Source organism: Galeopterus variegatus, unplaced genomic scaffold (genome assembly GCF_000696425.1).
Source record: "Galeopterus variegatus unplaced genomic scaffold, G_variegatus-3.0.2 Scaffold129, whole genome shotgun sequence".
NCBI classification, from domain to species: Eukaryota; Metazoa; Chordata; class Mammalia; order Dermoptera; family Cynocephalidae; genus Galeopterus; species Galeopterus variegatus.
This window is the reverse complement of record NW_007726240.1, coordinates 823662-840319: the sequence shown is the minus strand read 5'-3', so window position 1 is coordinate 840319 and position 16658 is coordinate 823662.

Sequence of the window (16658 nt, the reverse complement as noted above, 5' to 3'; positions counted from 1 at the left end):
TGTGTGCCCAGGTGGTTTGGGGGAAAGCGTGAGTGAGCTGGCCTTTCACCAGAGGACACCACGGCACAGAGCAAGAGGCTGCCCTGGCTGGATGGTGGCCTTTTCTGGCTGCTCACCCTGGGGAGGTAAATGATGTGTCTCAGGACCACTTGGGGTTAGGTGAGCAGGGAGCTCTAGGACAGAGGGCCAGGAGGATGGGTGGGCCCTTGACCCCAGCCAGAAAAGCCCCCTCCCTGAAGGCCACAGGGATGGGAGGTGTGGGGGAGAGTGGCAGGAAGCCACTTCCTGATGACCCAGTGATAAACGCTCAGGTCAGCCTTGAGCATTGATCTGCCAAATATTTGCTTGTATCACTGACCTAATGGACTTCCTGCCCTCCTCCCCTCCCTAGCTGCAACCTCACAGCCCTACCCCTTGATCTTAAAGGGGTGGGCATTGTTTCCCAAAGAGGCATGTGTGGCTGCACAGTCCCCTCCCATAGGGCATGGGCCGTGGGTGAGAGTGGACAGGCTGGGGGCTGGGGGCCGAGGCAGGCGTCCGCACAGACCCTTTGTTTGAGGTAGCTCAGCGAAGTTGGTCTGAAGCGGTCAAGGTCCAGCACAGCTGCCTATGTAGAACCAAACTCCACAAGGATCCGGCCAGAGCCCTCTCCTGCCACAGCTGCCCCATCGACCCAAGCCTGGGAAAGAGAGAAGACTCGCTTCTCAGAACAGACAGCTGGAGGCTGGGGGGCTTTGGCCAGGGCCTGGAAAGAAGCTCTCTCTCTCAATCTCTCTCTTTCTCTCTCTCTATCCCACCCCCACCCCCAACCCCATGTCCCCTGAGTGCCCACCATGGGTCAGCCACTGTGCTAAGTTCTGCACGGGTGCCCTCCCCCGAGTTCTGTAACCCTGTGAGTTACTTTGCTCCATTTACCCATTTGGAAACCAGGATTCAGACAGAGTAAGTGAGTTTTCCAAGCTCATACAGCCAGCAAGTGGGGAAGCTGGGTGTCAAGTCCGGGGCTGTTGGGTGATCTGCTGCACCCAAGGAGAGAGAAAGACAGGGGAAGGATCATGCACCTGTTCTCTGAGGTTCTAGAACAGGGGGGATGGAGAGGGCTGTGTAGAGGGCAGAGCCACCACGCCTGTGGTGGACCAGTTACTTCCCAAGATCACTTATGGGGAGAGAATTAAACTGACTTGTTTAAGTCAGTGTTGCTTGGGGTCACTTGAAGTCAGATGGATACTAAAGAAAACGTGTGGTTTGATCGTCTCCTGCCAGGCTGGCTGCCTGCTCTCTGACAGGGCCTCCGTCTATGCCTGTGAGGGTACCTCAGCTGCAGCCTCACTGCTGGAGGTAGCAATCTTCCTCCTCCCTTCAAGGCCCAGCTAAAAAAACACCTTCTCCATGATGCCTTACCTAATTCCTACCCTCTGGGAACTATGAGTTCCTTTCCCCCCTAAGTCTCCACACCCTCTGTTTATTTATTGTATTGCAATCATTGCACCTGCTTGGTGTGTTTTAATCTTTCATTGTGTATCTATCTGTCTTACTCATTAGATTGGAAGAGACAGTGTTTGTTCTGGCTTAAGGGCAGTGGTTGCTGGTAAACCAGCTGTCTGGGAGACAAAGCACTCTGATTTGTACTGCTTGCCAATTTCCATGGTGTAAATACTCCCACTATGGTCAGTGTCAAGCCGTGGTGGTTTAACAACTGGCTCACAAAATTCCTGACTGTTTAGCAGTTGGTGCTCATGAGCCAGTGCTAGCAGACTCCCGCTTGCCACTGCTTACAGGTCTGCCCGCTGCTTAGGCTTAAGCTTTGCACCTTGTAGGTGTGCCACAGGCTGGTGCCACAAATCCTTACTTGGATGGACTATTCAATTCAATTTTCTTTTTTCTGAAGTCCCTACTTTTTTCCTAGAAGAATTCAGAACGGATAACAGGAAAGATCATTTGCATACATGGTGACAATCCCTCTCTCTTCTCTATATTTACGCCCCTGTGCAATGTAACTTTGCAGCTTCTCCCATCAAGAGCTGGGGCTAATTTCTGGTCCTTGAATCAGGGCTGGACTTTTAATTTAGCCAATGGAATATGGTGGGTGTGACTTTATGACAGTTCCAACCCTGGGCCTCAAGATGCCCTGAGTACTTCTGCTCTTGTCTTGGGACCCTGCCAGCTACGCTGGTCAGAGCTCATGCTGTCCTGCTGAGAATGAGAGACATGGAGCAGAGACACACCATCTCATCTGAGCTTCTGAGATCAGCCAGGCCCAGCAAACTGGCCGCTGGCTGAAGATGTATGAGTGAGCCCAGCTGGGGCCAAAAAATCACCCCTCTGAGCCCAACCCAAATTGCTAACATGAGGAATTATGAGGTAAATAAATGATTGTTGTTTTAACCACTAAATTCTGGAGTGGTTTGTTATGCACAAAAGCTGACTGATACACCGCCCTTGCATTAGGAAGTAGCTTAGATTTCAACTAGAATGTCCATCTCTGTCTGAATAAGGTAGAGAAAGCCTCCTGCCCCCTGCTGCCCATCAACCCTGAGCAAGAATACCATGTGTTAGCACTGTTGACACCCCAGCACACGAGTTCTGATAGACTCTTACATCCCCCTAAACACAGCTTATAGGAATCCAGAAGATCCCTGAACTCACTGGCTTTCTGATGGAAGAGGTGGACAAGAGGTGGAGGCTGTGGCTATAGAGCTCTTCACACCTTTGACTTTGCCTGTGCTATGAAGCCATGGGGCTAGGAGCTGCCCTTTTCTTATTAATCAATGAAGACTTAGTCGCCTTTTCTGGGAAATGTCCAGCCAGGAATGGGAAACTCACCAATTCCTCCCTTTTCTGCCCTGTAGAATGTTTAACTTTTTTCTTTTGGTAGGACAAGAGAGCCCTCACATATTTGGGGTGGGGAAGACGGAGAGAGGTATGTCTTAAACCAAACTTAATTTCTACTTTCAGTTCAAGAGTAAAATCTTGCCCATAACCTGTGAAGGAGTGTGTGAAAAACCGAGCCCATCCCATTCTGCACTCTAGTTTTGAACTATCGAAACTCTGTAGTAGCAAAGAGGCATCTAGAGAAGGAGAGAGGAAGCAGGCCATGAAAAAGATTCGCAGCTGCATGCGGTGGTGGCATGTGGTTCCCCGCCAACCAGCTGTGTGACCTTGGACAAGACACCCAACCCTTCTGGGCTTGCACATGACATGGGGCTGGACCGCAGAGCTCCACAATCCCTTCATGATATGGTATTTTTACTGGTTTAAAGGGAAGAGCCAGGGAGAGCTGGAGAGGCTTACTGATGTTTGACTATCTACTCTACCACTGCAGGTGCATACTGATCCTGTTCCATTAGCACGCAGTGTACCTATTGTGATAGGTGTAGTGGTGGCACCATACTCTGGTGCCTCCCCCAGTTTGTATTTGGCCTTGGGACACTGTCAGAACATACACACCCAACATTAGTCATTTTGTCACTGTGGTATATCTCATTGACAAGCTGTATGACCCTGGGCAGGTTACTCTACCTCTCTGATCTTCCATTTTTTCCTCTAACATATGATGTCATGCAAACTTTTACCATGTTGAATCACAATAAATATTAAATGAAAACATATAGTAATGCTGTGTGATTTATTACATAGAACATATACAGAAGTTTATTTTTTTTCTGTTGACCCAGAGGTCTAGTTTGATCTTAAGCGGCCACGCTACGCACTCAGACCTTCTGGCATGTTCTCATTTTTTGGTTTCAGGACTTTGTTCAGTTATATGTGAACACCTGGGACACTCACTCTTTCTCTTTTTTTTTTTTTGCTGTGATAATTTTTTTTCTGGGTTTTATGAGAACACCTTTGGTGCTTATCTCAGAGGATTGTTAAAAGGATTAAGTAAAATAATCTGCCTAAAGCATGAAGCTGGGTGCCTAGACCAGCAGGGCATAATCAACAGCAACTGCTGCTCTTGTTATTTCCCCACAATGCAGGATGGTCACTGCTGCTAAGGAGGACGTGAATCCCAGCTCCGGCTGGCAGGGCCACTCAAGAATTGCCATGCAGGGAAGGTCAAGTGTTGGGGACCCAGCCATCCTGGTTCCCTAGAGCACAGGTCATTTCCCCACCTGAGGCCATCCTCCCACTTGCCTTTCCTATTGGAGACAAGGTGACAGAGCTTTCTCCCTCTCTGCTCATCCCCTCCATTGCTGTATGGATCAGAAGAGACTCAAAGACATCAGTGGGGCAATGTCCTCCCTTCAGGTAGGCACAGGAGACTTTTCAGTCCCCACCGACAGCTAAGGCAGTGCGGCCTGTCACTTTCCTCTTTTCCATCAGATTCATCCCTCACCCTTTGCTGCTCTGCCTGTGTCGCAGGGACCTGCCCCCTGCAACTACATTTCCCAGGCCCCTCGCTCTCTGGTTTTCTGGTAGGTCCTGCAGATGGGAGGCACTGGCAGGGGGTTGGCACTGGGGAGGAAAGGAGGAGCCCAGCACTTCTCCCTCCAGCCCTCTCTGCTTCAGGTAGTGTCTCCAGCAATGGCTGTGTTGCCATTATAGTTGCGGCCCCTGGGGGACATGGTTCCAGCTCCCGATAATGTCCTCTCTCCCTTTGTCCCTTCAGCTCTGGGGAAGAAGAACCTTGCGGCTTCTAATCTCTGGGTGGTTTCACCCTCTCTGTTTAGGTTTTTAGCTCTTCCCTCATTTTGTAACTCGTTTCTTGTGTTAATTCACTGTTGAGCTACCTGGCCAGGGCTCTGTCTTCCTGGTGGGTCCTGACCGTGGTGGTCGGGCATCTAAATGTGTCTGAATGTTCTCACCATGTAACCTCAAGAACACCATGATTTTGCAAAAGAATTTTCATGAGACTTTTTCTGGGGCAATTTCTGTGCTGAATCTTTCCCAGGGGGCTGTCCCGCGGTAGACTGTTAGCAAAAACGGCCAGAATCATTCCCCTCCGTGTATCGTACCCTTTACAGCGTGACTCTGCTGCTCTTCCTCATCAAGAGATGGAGTCCATTTCCTACCTCTTGAGTCCACACTGGTCTTGTGACTTGGCCAGCAGGATGTGGTAGGATCAAGCCTCTGTCTCAAGAGGCCCAGCATGCTTCATCTGCTCCCTTGGAAACGCCCGGCTGCGACGTGAACAAGCCTGGGCTAGCCCGCTGGAGGAGGACGGAACACGGGAGGCAGAGAGGAGCCATCCCAGCTGAGACCGTGGGCACCAGTTAGTCTCAGCCGAGCTGGCAGCTGATGCCAGACACATGGGAGAGGCCCAGCTAGGTCAGCTGAGCCCAGCCAGTTCAACAGAACTGTTCAGATCACCTACAGACTGTGAATACTAATAAACCATCATTATTTTAAACAGGATGATTTTTTACATAGCAGTAGCTGATATACCCCCAAAGCAGGTGATAGCTGGAAGCAGAGAATTCTGAGTCTGCTCCCTACGAGCTTCTGATTCATAACACATTCTATGTCCAGTAGTCCCCACTGCCAGTGTGGATCTCCAAGGGAGTAGTGGCGAAGTCCAATCTAGCTGGTTCTGACCTCAGTGGCCAACTGAGGAAAATGGGAGTTGATAGTTGAGTAATTGTATCTGGCTGGTCAAGTTCAAGGTGTGGATGCTGGACATGGCCCTCAGCTCCTGTAGTGATCCCAGGTGCTAGGATGGTACGTCCTGTGGTAGGGGCTCTCAGGGTGGAGCTGCCTTCTCCACTCTTCAGCACCCAGTAGAAAAGTGAGGCAGAAAATGGCTGCTGGTTGCCTGCCCTCAGTCCTCTCTCCCTATCTTACAACTTCCAAAGCCCCTGTGTTATCAGGTGCAGCATAGGATTACCTTCCTTGTTGTCCCTTGATGACAAAGCTGGCCAATTTCGGCAAAGACCACTGGATGGGATCTTGGCCCAGCTGGGTGGAACCCCTTTGCCCTCCCCTCCCCTCCTCAGCCCCAGTTCCATCTTCCATGGAGGAAGCCCTGAGCACACACATGGCCAGCCCAGCTCCATTCTCTTGCAGACAATGGCCCCTTGGCTACCCTGTGGGCCTAGGAATGCTAACCACTGGCATGGTACCTTCTAGAAGGGGATATATGGGATCATCTAGCAGGGTATGTCCCCTTGGCCTCACAACTCCATACGCTGTGGGGAGGCACATAGCCCGCAAGAGCAGAAGGGGCTCTGCAGGCCCTGAAGCTGGGCAGGGGCCTCTCTCACCAGGATTGAAGGGCACCTAGGCTTCCTGGTGTCACTGCAGACTTGGCTGTCTAGGGACGTTGGAGCTACCCCACTTCATGGTGGGCCCATTCCTTATTCGTTAGGCCATCAGGAGCTCAGTCTCCTTTTCCAAGGAAGGCCAAGCTCACATCAATTCAAATTCATTTCCTGTCCCCACCCATTATGAGGTGTGGCTGACAAGATGTTTCTCTAAAGAAGCAAAAACTTTAAGTTTAATCTCTGCTGGGTTATCCCATTTGGAAGGTCACATAGCTATAAGAGTGTGATATCTTAGTCCGCCTGAGTAGGACCCCTTCCTTGGTGCTCAAAAACCGCAGGCCTGTGACTTGTCCACTCAATTCATGTGACCCTGTCCCTGCACCTGCAGGCATAGTGCCTGCCATCCCCTTCCTGTTTAAGACCCCCCTGGAGGCCCTCTGCTCCCAGCTGTCCCTTCCTATCCTGGGCTGTCTACTGCTAAGTGTCACCCAGGAAATGTGGGGCAGATGTTTTAGGCAAACTGCTGGGCTGTGGTTAACCTGTGGGGGATGGTGGTGGTGACTGAACACATAGCAGGGGGTTCCCCTCCCCCCGGCCTCCCTCCAGACCATCTGGGCTCTCTGGTGGAGGGAGCAATGTATATATTTATAGTGGCAGGGACTGTGAGAGCCCTGGCAATAAATAATGGTGGCTAAGGACTTTGGGTGTGTGTCATCCTCTGATTTAAATTCCTCTCCAGCTGCCTATAGAAGGTCAGGAGGCTCAGTCTGCAGCACCAGCTACAAGCTATTGATTAGAACCGAGAGATCCCTTCCCTTATAGATGAGGAAACTGAGGCTCAGAGAAGAGCAGGGAATTGACCCCAGCATTCTGACTCAAGTTCTTCCCGGGAAGAGGGGACTCTGCAGACTAAAGCCACTCCTTAGGGTGTGGAGTTGCTTAAGAGGTGTCGAGTTCAGGGGGGACTTCTGGGAAGCCCTTCTGGATGCTGAATTCCCAGATGTTGACAGGCTCAAGGGGACAGGCAGGACATGCTACCTGTAGTTACAGAGAGAAGTGCTCTCTTGGGCCCACCCTTAAGACTTGAAGGCATCCCCTGGAGCTGCTCAGAGGAGGCTGCAGAAATCCTTGCTGTTCTATGAAGATTTTGCCAAGTCCCATTTTCAAAGCGAAAGAGTAAGCCAGTGTGTGGGTTGTATATAATGGTCGTATATGGATGTGTATATGGATGTGATGTGTATACACACATAGGTGCACGTGTACCTGTATATGTGTGTGTATTGCACAGGAATGTGCATTTATGTATGTTTTATGTGTGCACATGTTAGCAAGTGTGTGTGCATGCATGCATGTGTGTCGTGGGTAGACATGCTTGTAAGAGCATGTGTGTGTGTTTGCACGGGCATATTTATGTGTCATATGTGTAAGAGGCTGTATGAGTATATTTGTGCCTGGGAGGTTTGTGTGCGCATGTGTGTTTGTGAAGAACAGACCAGATCATGGGGTGTTATTGGTGCCTGGTTTTGTCCCCTCCCACGTGGGGAGGTAACAGGATGGTGACAAGCCATCTGTGCTGGCCAGTCCTCCCTCCTGTCGCCATCTTTTTGTCCCAACTTTTTCCTGCTAAAGCCTTCCTTTGGGGCCTGCTACCACTTTAATGTTGCCTAAAGATGATCTGTCCTTCCCAGTAACAGAGCAGAGCATGCTCCTTAAAAAAGGTAGAAAATACAGAAGAGCACAGAGAAGAAAATAATTGCCCTTAGTCCCAAAATCCAGTGTTCTGGCCATGGCTTAATGAAATTTTCTTCTCCAGGCTGCAGCTGGTACTTCGGGGTGGGGGGCAGAGGAAGAGAAGGAAACATGAGCACCACCGTCACCCCAGGTCCTTCATCCCTGGGTCCACACCAGCCAAGTCTTTGGAACCTCGAGGCTCCTGCATTGTCTTCTCTTCAGTGTTGAACTCTTCACGGTTCACAAAGCCCCTGAGGTGACCAGTTTGGCCTGAACTTGGAGACAGACACACTGACCTGAGTTTAAGATAGGACTTCACTAGCCTACAAGTTGCTTCACTTTGGTTGGTTCACTTACTTAACCTCCCTAAGCCTCAGTTTCCTCATCTCTACATGTGGTTAAAAAAAAAAAAAAAAAACCTTGAAGTGCAGTTGCCAGGGTTAGAAATTGCACCTGTCCTTTTCCTGTTTTCTCTCAGGTCCTTTTCTCCCCATTTCCACTTTCTGCTCTATGTAGCAGAGAGGGACATTTCCACAGTCCATTGCCCCCTAGCTTTTAGATATGTTTGGCCTAATGAATGGAAGGCTGGTGGAGGTGGGCAGGGGAGGAGAAGTCAGGGCATCTCCCCCTCTCTCTCTGCTTCTGGAAGTGTCAGGCAGCAGCCGCATCTCTGCTGTGACTCCAGCTCCCGCTGGTGGCCCTAGAAGCATTGGCTCTGGTAACCCTACCTTCTCCTTTTGTCCCTTCCTGTCCCAGCCCTAGTAGTGGTAGCAATGATTTGCTTGTGTTATTAAACTTTGGGTCACCTTGACATCCCCATGTATGGCTTTTCAGCAATTCAAAGCTGCAAAACAAATTCTGTATATCAAATTCTCTGGGTTGAAAGACTAGCTGTTCTGTGTTTTGTGCTGGGACCCAACCAATACAGGAATGATGTGTTGGGCAGTGTCTGGTGCATAGAAGGTGATCAATGGGTGGCACTCAGGTCTGCAGCTGTGACCCCTTATGAGTTTGTGACACCCTTACCAGCTAGCCCCCTCCTCCAGGTGAAGACATCAGGATGCCCTGCCTTCTCCCCACTCTTGAACAAAGCCCTAACTAGGCTCTTTAAGCTTTTTTAGTAGCATGGCTCAGTGGGAAGGGAATGGGCTCGGGGGTAAGGCAGTCCTGGATTTGAATCTCAAATTCACCATTACTGGCTGGTGACCTTGAGGAGGTCACTTCAACTCATCTGCATTATCTAAAACCAAGGGTAAGAATAGCTAATTCATGGGGATGGTGTATGTAAAGTGCTTGATGGAGAGCAAGCTATGTTTGTTGACTATCATGATTACTATTATCACCACAGCCCCTTTCGCCAAGAACGTGGGATCTTTCATTTGGATTTTGATCAGTGGATGTAAAAATGGCTCACCCCTGTTCTCAGTGTCTCTTGATATGAAGAGCTCAAAGTCTTCGGGCAAAGGTGGGCAAATTTGCACAGGGGCCGAGAATCGTGGGAAGATAAAGAACAGAGACCTGAAACCTTGCCTTTCCATGCTGGCCTCAAAGCATCGTGAGCGGACTGAAGTCTCCACCCAAAGGATGGGGATCTCGCCCTTTGCAGAGGAGGGGACAGCTGCTCAGACCCACTGCTACCCGGTCCTGGAGTCTGTGCTCTCCACCTCCCTAACTTCGCAGGTGAATCCCCAGGGGAAAGAGACCGGCTTCCACCCTCCTTTGTGTCCCTAGTAGCTGGCGGGGTGGCCTGTCACCCAGTGGTCACGAACGCCAGATAAAATAAAAGGACATTCGGCAGCACCGATGTAGCGAGCTTTATGCAGCCGTCTCCCTGGCGCTGCCGTGGATATTTCCTAGCACGCCTCTCTTTCTTGGGCTGCATTATTTTCCCTGGGCCGGGACGCGGCGCTTCGTCGCCCCGCCACGTCATCGTCCGCCTCCCGGAGCCTCCAGCGGGGCAGGCGTGACCCGGCGCGTGGCAGCCTCGCAGGCCCGCTCCCCACCTTGACGTGGCGCTGTCTCCGGCGTCCGTATCCCGCCCGGCCCCGCCGCCGCCGCCGCGGGCTGCCTTATTTGGTGGCACAGGAGGTGGGAAGAGAAGGGGAGGGGGACGCGACGGGGGTGGGGTGGGGGTGTTAAGCCTCCTGCCCCCCTTTCCATCCCTGCAGGGCTAGGGCGCAGCAGCGCTTCTGACGCCTGCAGATCTTCCTCCGAATCCTTGGCGCACAGGAGGCAAAGCAAACTCTCGGCCTGGACGGGGGCTGGGGCTCGGGCCCCTCCCTGTGCCCTGAGAGCACAGGCAGGCGATGCTGGCATCCCTCCCCGTCCCCCGTGCCCCCTTCCCCCCTTCCCTCTGCGTCCTACCGTTTTCATCATCCGTCTGCTTCCTGGTCGTCTTCTCCAGGCATTTCCACTCCAACAGCAAACACGAGAAGGCCACGAATACCATGTAAGACCAGAGGCACCCAGTTGAACTCAGAGACACCCAGTTAAGAATGTCCTGACCAGTGGGGACCGATTTTTGTCTGTGTTTTAGGGTTGCCAGATAAAATCCAGGATGCTTAGTTAAATTTGAATTTCAGATAGGCAATGAATAATATTTTTAGTATAAGTATGTCCCATGCAATATTTGGTATAAGTAGGTCCCAAATATTGCATAAAACACACACTAAAAAAATTATTCATTGTTTATTGGAATTTAAATCGAACTGGGCATCTTGTATTTTTATTTGCTAAATCTGGCAAACCCAGCATATTTCCCTTCTTTTCCTGAAACTCTTGAAATTCCACATCTCTCCCACTCTCACCACCCAACAGCTTCCCTCTTTCACTTTCTTGGTGGAGATTTGGCTTCTCTGAGACTCTTTTTAATTTCCCTCCTTCCCTCAGGGTTTTATTTACTTTAGCAAAGTCACCCTGAGTCTCAATTTCAAAGTCTTTGATGTTATTACTAGAGACTGGGGTTGAGGCAGCATAAGCTTTTAGGAAGGTTTCTTCAGGACACTGGAAGGAAATTAAACCTCGGAAAGTATGCTTGACATATTTTTTCCTCCTAAAAAAAAAGTCTGTGGGTCCAGCTCCCTTATGGTCACAGGAGCACGAACAGTAGAGTCAAGGCCAAAAAGCTCATTTCTCAAGCCGCCAACAGCTGCAGCCCCAGCCAGTGAGTGATTTATCTCCAGCTGCAGGGGCCACTTTCTCAGGGTTTCCATCCTCAGCTGAACTTGTTCAAAGAGGCCCCGAACTTTAAGGCTCAGAGGGATCTGAGAAATCAGCTCGGCCACGGTTTCCCAAGCTATAGTGTGCACACAAGCCACCTGGGGGGCTTTTACCAGTCCCATGCTCAGGCTGATCTGGTCTCATCAACTCAGAATCTCTGGAGGTGGGACCCAAGCGTCACAATTAAAAAAAAAAAAAAAAAAAAAAAAAAAAAAAAAAAAAAAAAAAAAAAAAAAAAAAAAAAAAAAAAAAAAAAAAAAAAAAAAAAAAAAAAAAACTCCCCAGGAAATTCTAGTTTGAGACCCAGTGAACCAGAGAAGTGTTTCTCAATGGCTGCTGGGAGTTGATGGATAAGTACCCCAGACCCCTTCCCATTGGCTGGGACAACTGTGAAGTGTGTGACCCTCTTGTGCAGGTTACCTCTATCCTTGGTTGCCCAGTTTCCCATAGCAGTAACTGGCCCTATAAAACACCCTTTTCTGTCTTCTCTTCCCTGTTTCTCTTCCCCACTCTCTACTGCGCTTCCTGGGATCACCTCCCAAATCATCTATTTGCACGTGAATCCTCTCTGGGTCTGCTTTGGTGCAATCTCAGTTTATATTAGGCTACTCTTGCCCACAGACTACTATCTGGTTTAAAACTTGAATTCTTAATTTAACAGTCTCTCTGGAATGGCAGAAGACCCCAGTTTTTGAAGGCAAGCAGACGAGGCAGAAATCTTAGCTCTGCGGCTTAGACATTCTAAGTTATTGTGGGTACAAGGCATCGTGTAGTCATTTAAAAAAATGTAGCTTGGTATTTTCTGAGCCTGGGTTCCTCATCTCTACATTAGGGTTACTAATGGCTGCCTGTTAGGGTTGTTAAGAGGATGGAATAAAAAGCAACTGTAGAAGATAGAATTATTGGTCCCTATTTTCACTTCCCTGTAGTGGCATTAATATTACATATCCTCACCCTTGCATGGCATGGTGGCAGCAGAGTGTACTTCCTGCCTCTTGGCTTTGGTCTTAGTCATGTGACTTGCCGTAGCTAATAGGATGTTAGCACCTACTAGGCAAGTGAAGGCTCAAAGTGGGTTTGTGCTGGGAGGTTTGCTCTGTGCTTCTGTCATTGCACAGAAGATCGTTCTCTAGGTAGCTGCTGGTTCCAGAAGCATGGGGGACATACTAAGCAGATCTGAACCCATCCTGTGGCCTGGGGTAAGAGCCCAGCTTTGATCAGCCAAACTTCACTTAGCCCACAAGTGTTGTTATGTGCTGCTGAGTTTTGTTACACAGCTTTATTGTGGGAATAGCTGACAGATAGAGCACTGAGCACAGGGCCTGGCACCTTGCAGAGGACCATAAATGCCAGCTCCTGTCTCTACCCATCACACACACTAATATGGGAGCCAAGATATTCCCCTGATTCTTATCCCTCAAATCAGACTTCTGGAGCAAGACCTTGGTGTGAGACCCTTGTTGGGACAGAAGCTCCAGATGGTTACGGGGCCCTGCCCCACTCCCCTTACCTTCTCATGTGGCTCCCAGCGCATCTCTGATCAGAGGTGGGAGCCTTTGCAACATTATCAGCCCCTCCCAGCCCCTCTTTTAAAGCAAGAGCAAGCCCATCTCTTGCTAAGCTTTCCTAGACCACCAACCGCAAAGAACTCTCTCCCTGTCTATATCTCTCCCTTAGCTCATGATATAATCTATTTCTCACCACTTCACTTTCACCTGCCTTCACTAACGATAAGTCTGATAGAATAGTCAACATTTTAAAATACCAATTGCATATCAGGTATGATGCCAGGTGCTTGACTAAATATTTGTTTGTTTATTTTTCCTAGCCACTAGATTAGCAGGGATATATATTTGTCTAAAAGTTAACACATCTGGGCCGGCCCGGTGGCGCACTGGATAGTGCGCCGCTTGGGAAGCGCGGCGGCGCTCCCGCCCGAGGGTTCGGATCCCCCATACAGACCAGTTCCCGCTCACTGGCTGAGCGAGGCGCGGGAGCAGCACCAAGGGTTGCGATCCCGTTGCCGGTCCCCGGTCTGGTGCGGGGGCAACACTGAGGGTTGCGATCCGTTGCCGGACACGGAAAAAAACAAAAAGCAAAAAAAAAAAAAAAGTTAACACATCTGGGCCGGCCCGGGGGCGCACTGGATAGTGCGCCGCTTGGGAAGCGCGGCGGCGCTCCCGCCCGAGGGTTCGGATCCCCCATACAGACCAGTTCCCGCTCACTGGCTGAGCGAGGCGCGGGAGCAGCACCAAGGGTTGCGATCCCGTTGCCGGTCCCCGGTCTGGTGCGGGGGCAACACTGAGGGTTGCGATCCGTTGCCGGACACGGAAAAAGACAAAAGACAAAAAAAAAAAAAAAAAAGTTAACACATCTAAGGAACATCACATTAATATTTTATTTATGAAATTCCTAATGATTTTGAGTTTTGTGTGAGTCAAAGTTTCAAAAGCCCAATTAATTATAAAACTTATTTTTATAAAGTCAACACATCCTTAGGATGCAGGTGCTGGGATTATCCCCATTATACGTGTAAAGAAATTGAGGCCCAGAGAGAGTTGGTCACAGCTTATAAGTGGCAGAGGTGCTTCCCAGACCCGGGTCCATCTGATCCTGGAACCATGCCCTTACTCCCACCCTATGCAGCCAACTTGGTCTCTCTAACTAGACTGAAAGGCCTTTGAGGTCAGGTGCTGTATCGGATGCACTTCGTGGGCACATTGTGCATAGTAGGTACGTGGCCATCATGTGGTGACTGGCTGATGGGATCCTTAGGGATCAGGCCAGGGGTGTTCATGTTAGTGGCAGGGCCGGCCCTCTAACAGAAGCATCCAACGCCCTGGGCAGAACCTGTGCTTCCCCTGTCAGCGGCCACCAGTCACACCGCACCTTCTCTGTACTTCCCTCAGTCTTGGGAGTTTCTTCAATTTCCCAAAAACACAACTTATCTCTGAGAGTCCTGGGAAGTGTCAGCATGCTTCCGGTTGCAGGCAATAGAAGCCAGGTTTGGGCTCTGTCGTCCTTTCCCTTCAGTACTCTCATCTGCCCTCTCCTACAGGTCCACTTTATTTTTGCCTTGCTTCCCCCAGGTTTCAAGGCTGCACGCCCTCCAGATTGCATCTGTGTTCCCAGCTTTCTGAGAACTGGGTCGCCTCTAGACTGTACCCTGTGGCATTCCATGGGAATCCGTTTGCTGATTAACTTCAGTCTGGGCCATAAGTACCAGCCACTGTGACAAGGAGGCAGGACTTACTGGGCCTGGCTTATACCAGTCAGGACCCCGGGGCTGGGGCAGGGTCAAACACACACCATCTTCCTGGTGGCCAAGTGGTGGGGGAGGGGTGGAAAGATGTTTGGGAGCAACCACAAGTCTACAAGGAAGGGTTGATGTGCAGAGGAAGGGATGGGGGTGGGGCGGAGGGAGAGCAGAGGCTGTGGGGAGGAGCCCATGTCCTCCGAGGCTTTCACACAGCTGTATCAGCAGAATTCTTCTTTCTCCGCTGTAGGAGGAGTTGTCCTCTGGCCTTGGCTATGTCCACGGTGGGGGCGGAGGTGGGTCTTCCAGAACAGATCCTGGGCAAGGACTCGTGTGCCTGTGATTTATTAAGGAAGCGCTCCCAGAAGGAAGTAGGAAGGGAGTGAAGAAAGCAGGTCAGTGTGGGAAGGAAGCCAAGCCAGGGGTGATCTCAGGACACGTCCCACAGTGGTGGCTTCAGCCTGATCCCTCAGGGGAGCTCGCACACGTGAGGGACGCCTCCGAGTTGTCTTGACCAGAGGTAAGGGAACTGCTGGCCAAGGATTGCAGGCGGGGAGGAGAATGTAAGTTTCTAGGCACCTGAGGCTCACTGTCCCTCCATCAGGGTGGCTCCAGCAGTCCCAGGGGAACGGAAGAAGGACCCCAGGTGCACACTGCAGGAAGCGAGAGCACGTCAGAGCTGGAGGGCTCAGGAACAAGAAGAGAAAGCAGCATCTGAGGGGTGGGGTGGGTGCCGACATCATCCTCTTCAGGCTCCCCCATAAGCCAGAGGCCTCAAACCCTGGCCCTCAGCCCCAACTCTGCCAAGGGATGTGTTTTGCTTGGCTCACACTGTGCTGACCATGCAGTGCATTAAAGTTTCTGAATTAGTTGTTAACATTTAAGTCCTGGGTGATTTTTACGTAAAAATCCAGATCCCCAGCTCTTCTTGAAAAATCAGGTTTGTTGTCAGAGACCCACATACACACGTGGCCACAGTTGGTGGATGCCACAGTCTGCCCATCCTGAGCAAACTTACCTGGCGGCCTTGAAGCCACAGTCCCCACCACCCTCTATTGTATTCCAAAGACATGCGCTATAATTTTTCTTATAGGAGAGCTAAGAGGAAAGGGAAATATTTTTTTGTAGCCATGTCTCTAAAGTGGAGGAAAAGTACTCTGCCTGAGGATGGTTAACACAGATACAAGATGTGCCTGTGTCTGATGAAGGAGCTCGAGGTACCACTATGAAGTGCCCACGGGGCCCCTGAGGGCATGGGAGCTTGTCCCTCCTGCTGTGAGCTGTGTGCCCGGTGGACTCCTGCTCTTCTACCAAGATCCAGCTTTTCGTTTCCCCTCCCCCGCCCCGTTTTGTTAAAAGCGGCTGTTTTCCCCCTTGCAGCTCTCCAAGTGCTGATTTCATCTCTTTCCCGACAAAAGTTTGGAGCCAGGAGGGAAGTGGTTTGGCAGAAAACCAACATGCAGCAGGAGGAAGAAGACAATGTGGAGAAAGCAGATGCCACGGAGAGGTCTGGGATGGGGGGTCTGAATGAACGCAGGACCCAGACCCTGAAGACCCAAAGAGGCAAGAAGCCCGCGGAGTCCAGGCGGGCGTCGGACTGTGGGATTCACTCCTCAGAGTTGCTCTCAGCCACTTTAGCTAGAGGTGGATTCCAAAGAGTTCTTTTTCAGCGTAGTTTTTCTCTTTGGTATAGCCTGAGGGGAGTGGAGACAAGCCAGGGGAAATGGAGGGGACACAGGGGACACCGTCACCGACTCAGCTCCCCTCGACTCAGCTCAGCAGGTGGACTTTTGAGTGCTTGGGTTTTACGTGACTGTTCTGTGAGTGAAAGGAGACTCAAGAGATGACATGGTTAGGGGATGGCCAAAGACTAGAAAACTGGTTAACAGCCCAACTAGGCTCAAGACGGTGGCACCCGGGAGGTGGCCCAGGTCAGGATGAGCTGGAGCTGGTGTCCACACCTGGGCTGTACCCAGTCCCACTTCCTGGGGGTCTCCCATCATCCCCGCTGCCTCCCCCAGCACAGCAACCCCTAGTTCTTATCAAAACCACCCTCCCCTCCCAATCTAGCTGAGCCAACATCTCTGACTGAGTTCTGGAAAAATTCCTTTCTCTTTAACAATGCCAAAAAAGGTCGAAAACTTCCCGAAGGAACACAGCTAAGATGCAAAGGGGAAAACCCAGATGTGGAGAAACGGGTGAGTTTACAGAGCACACATTTCTGAGCCCAACTTGACCAGATGTCTCTAGAA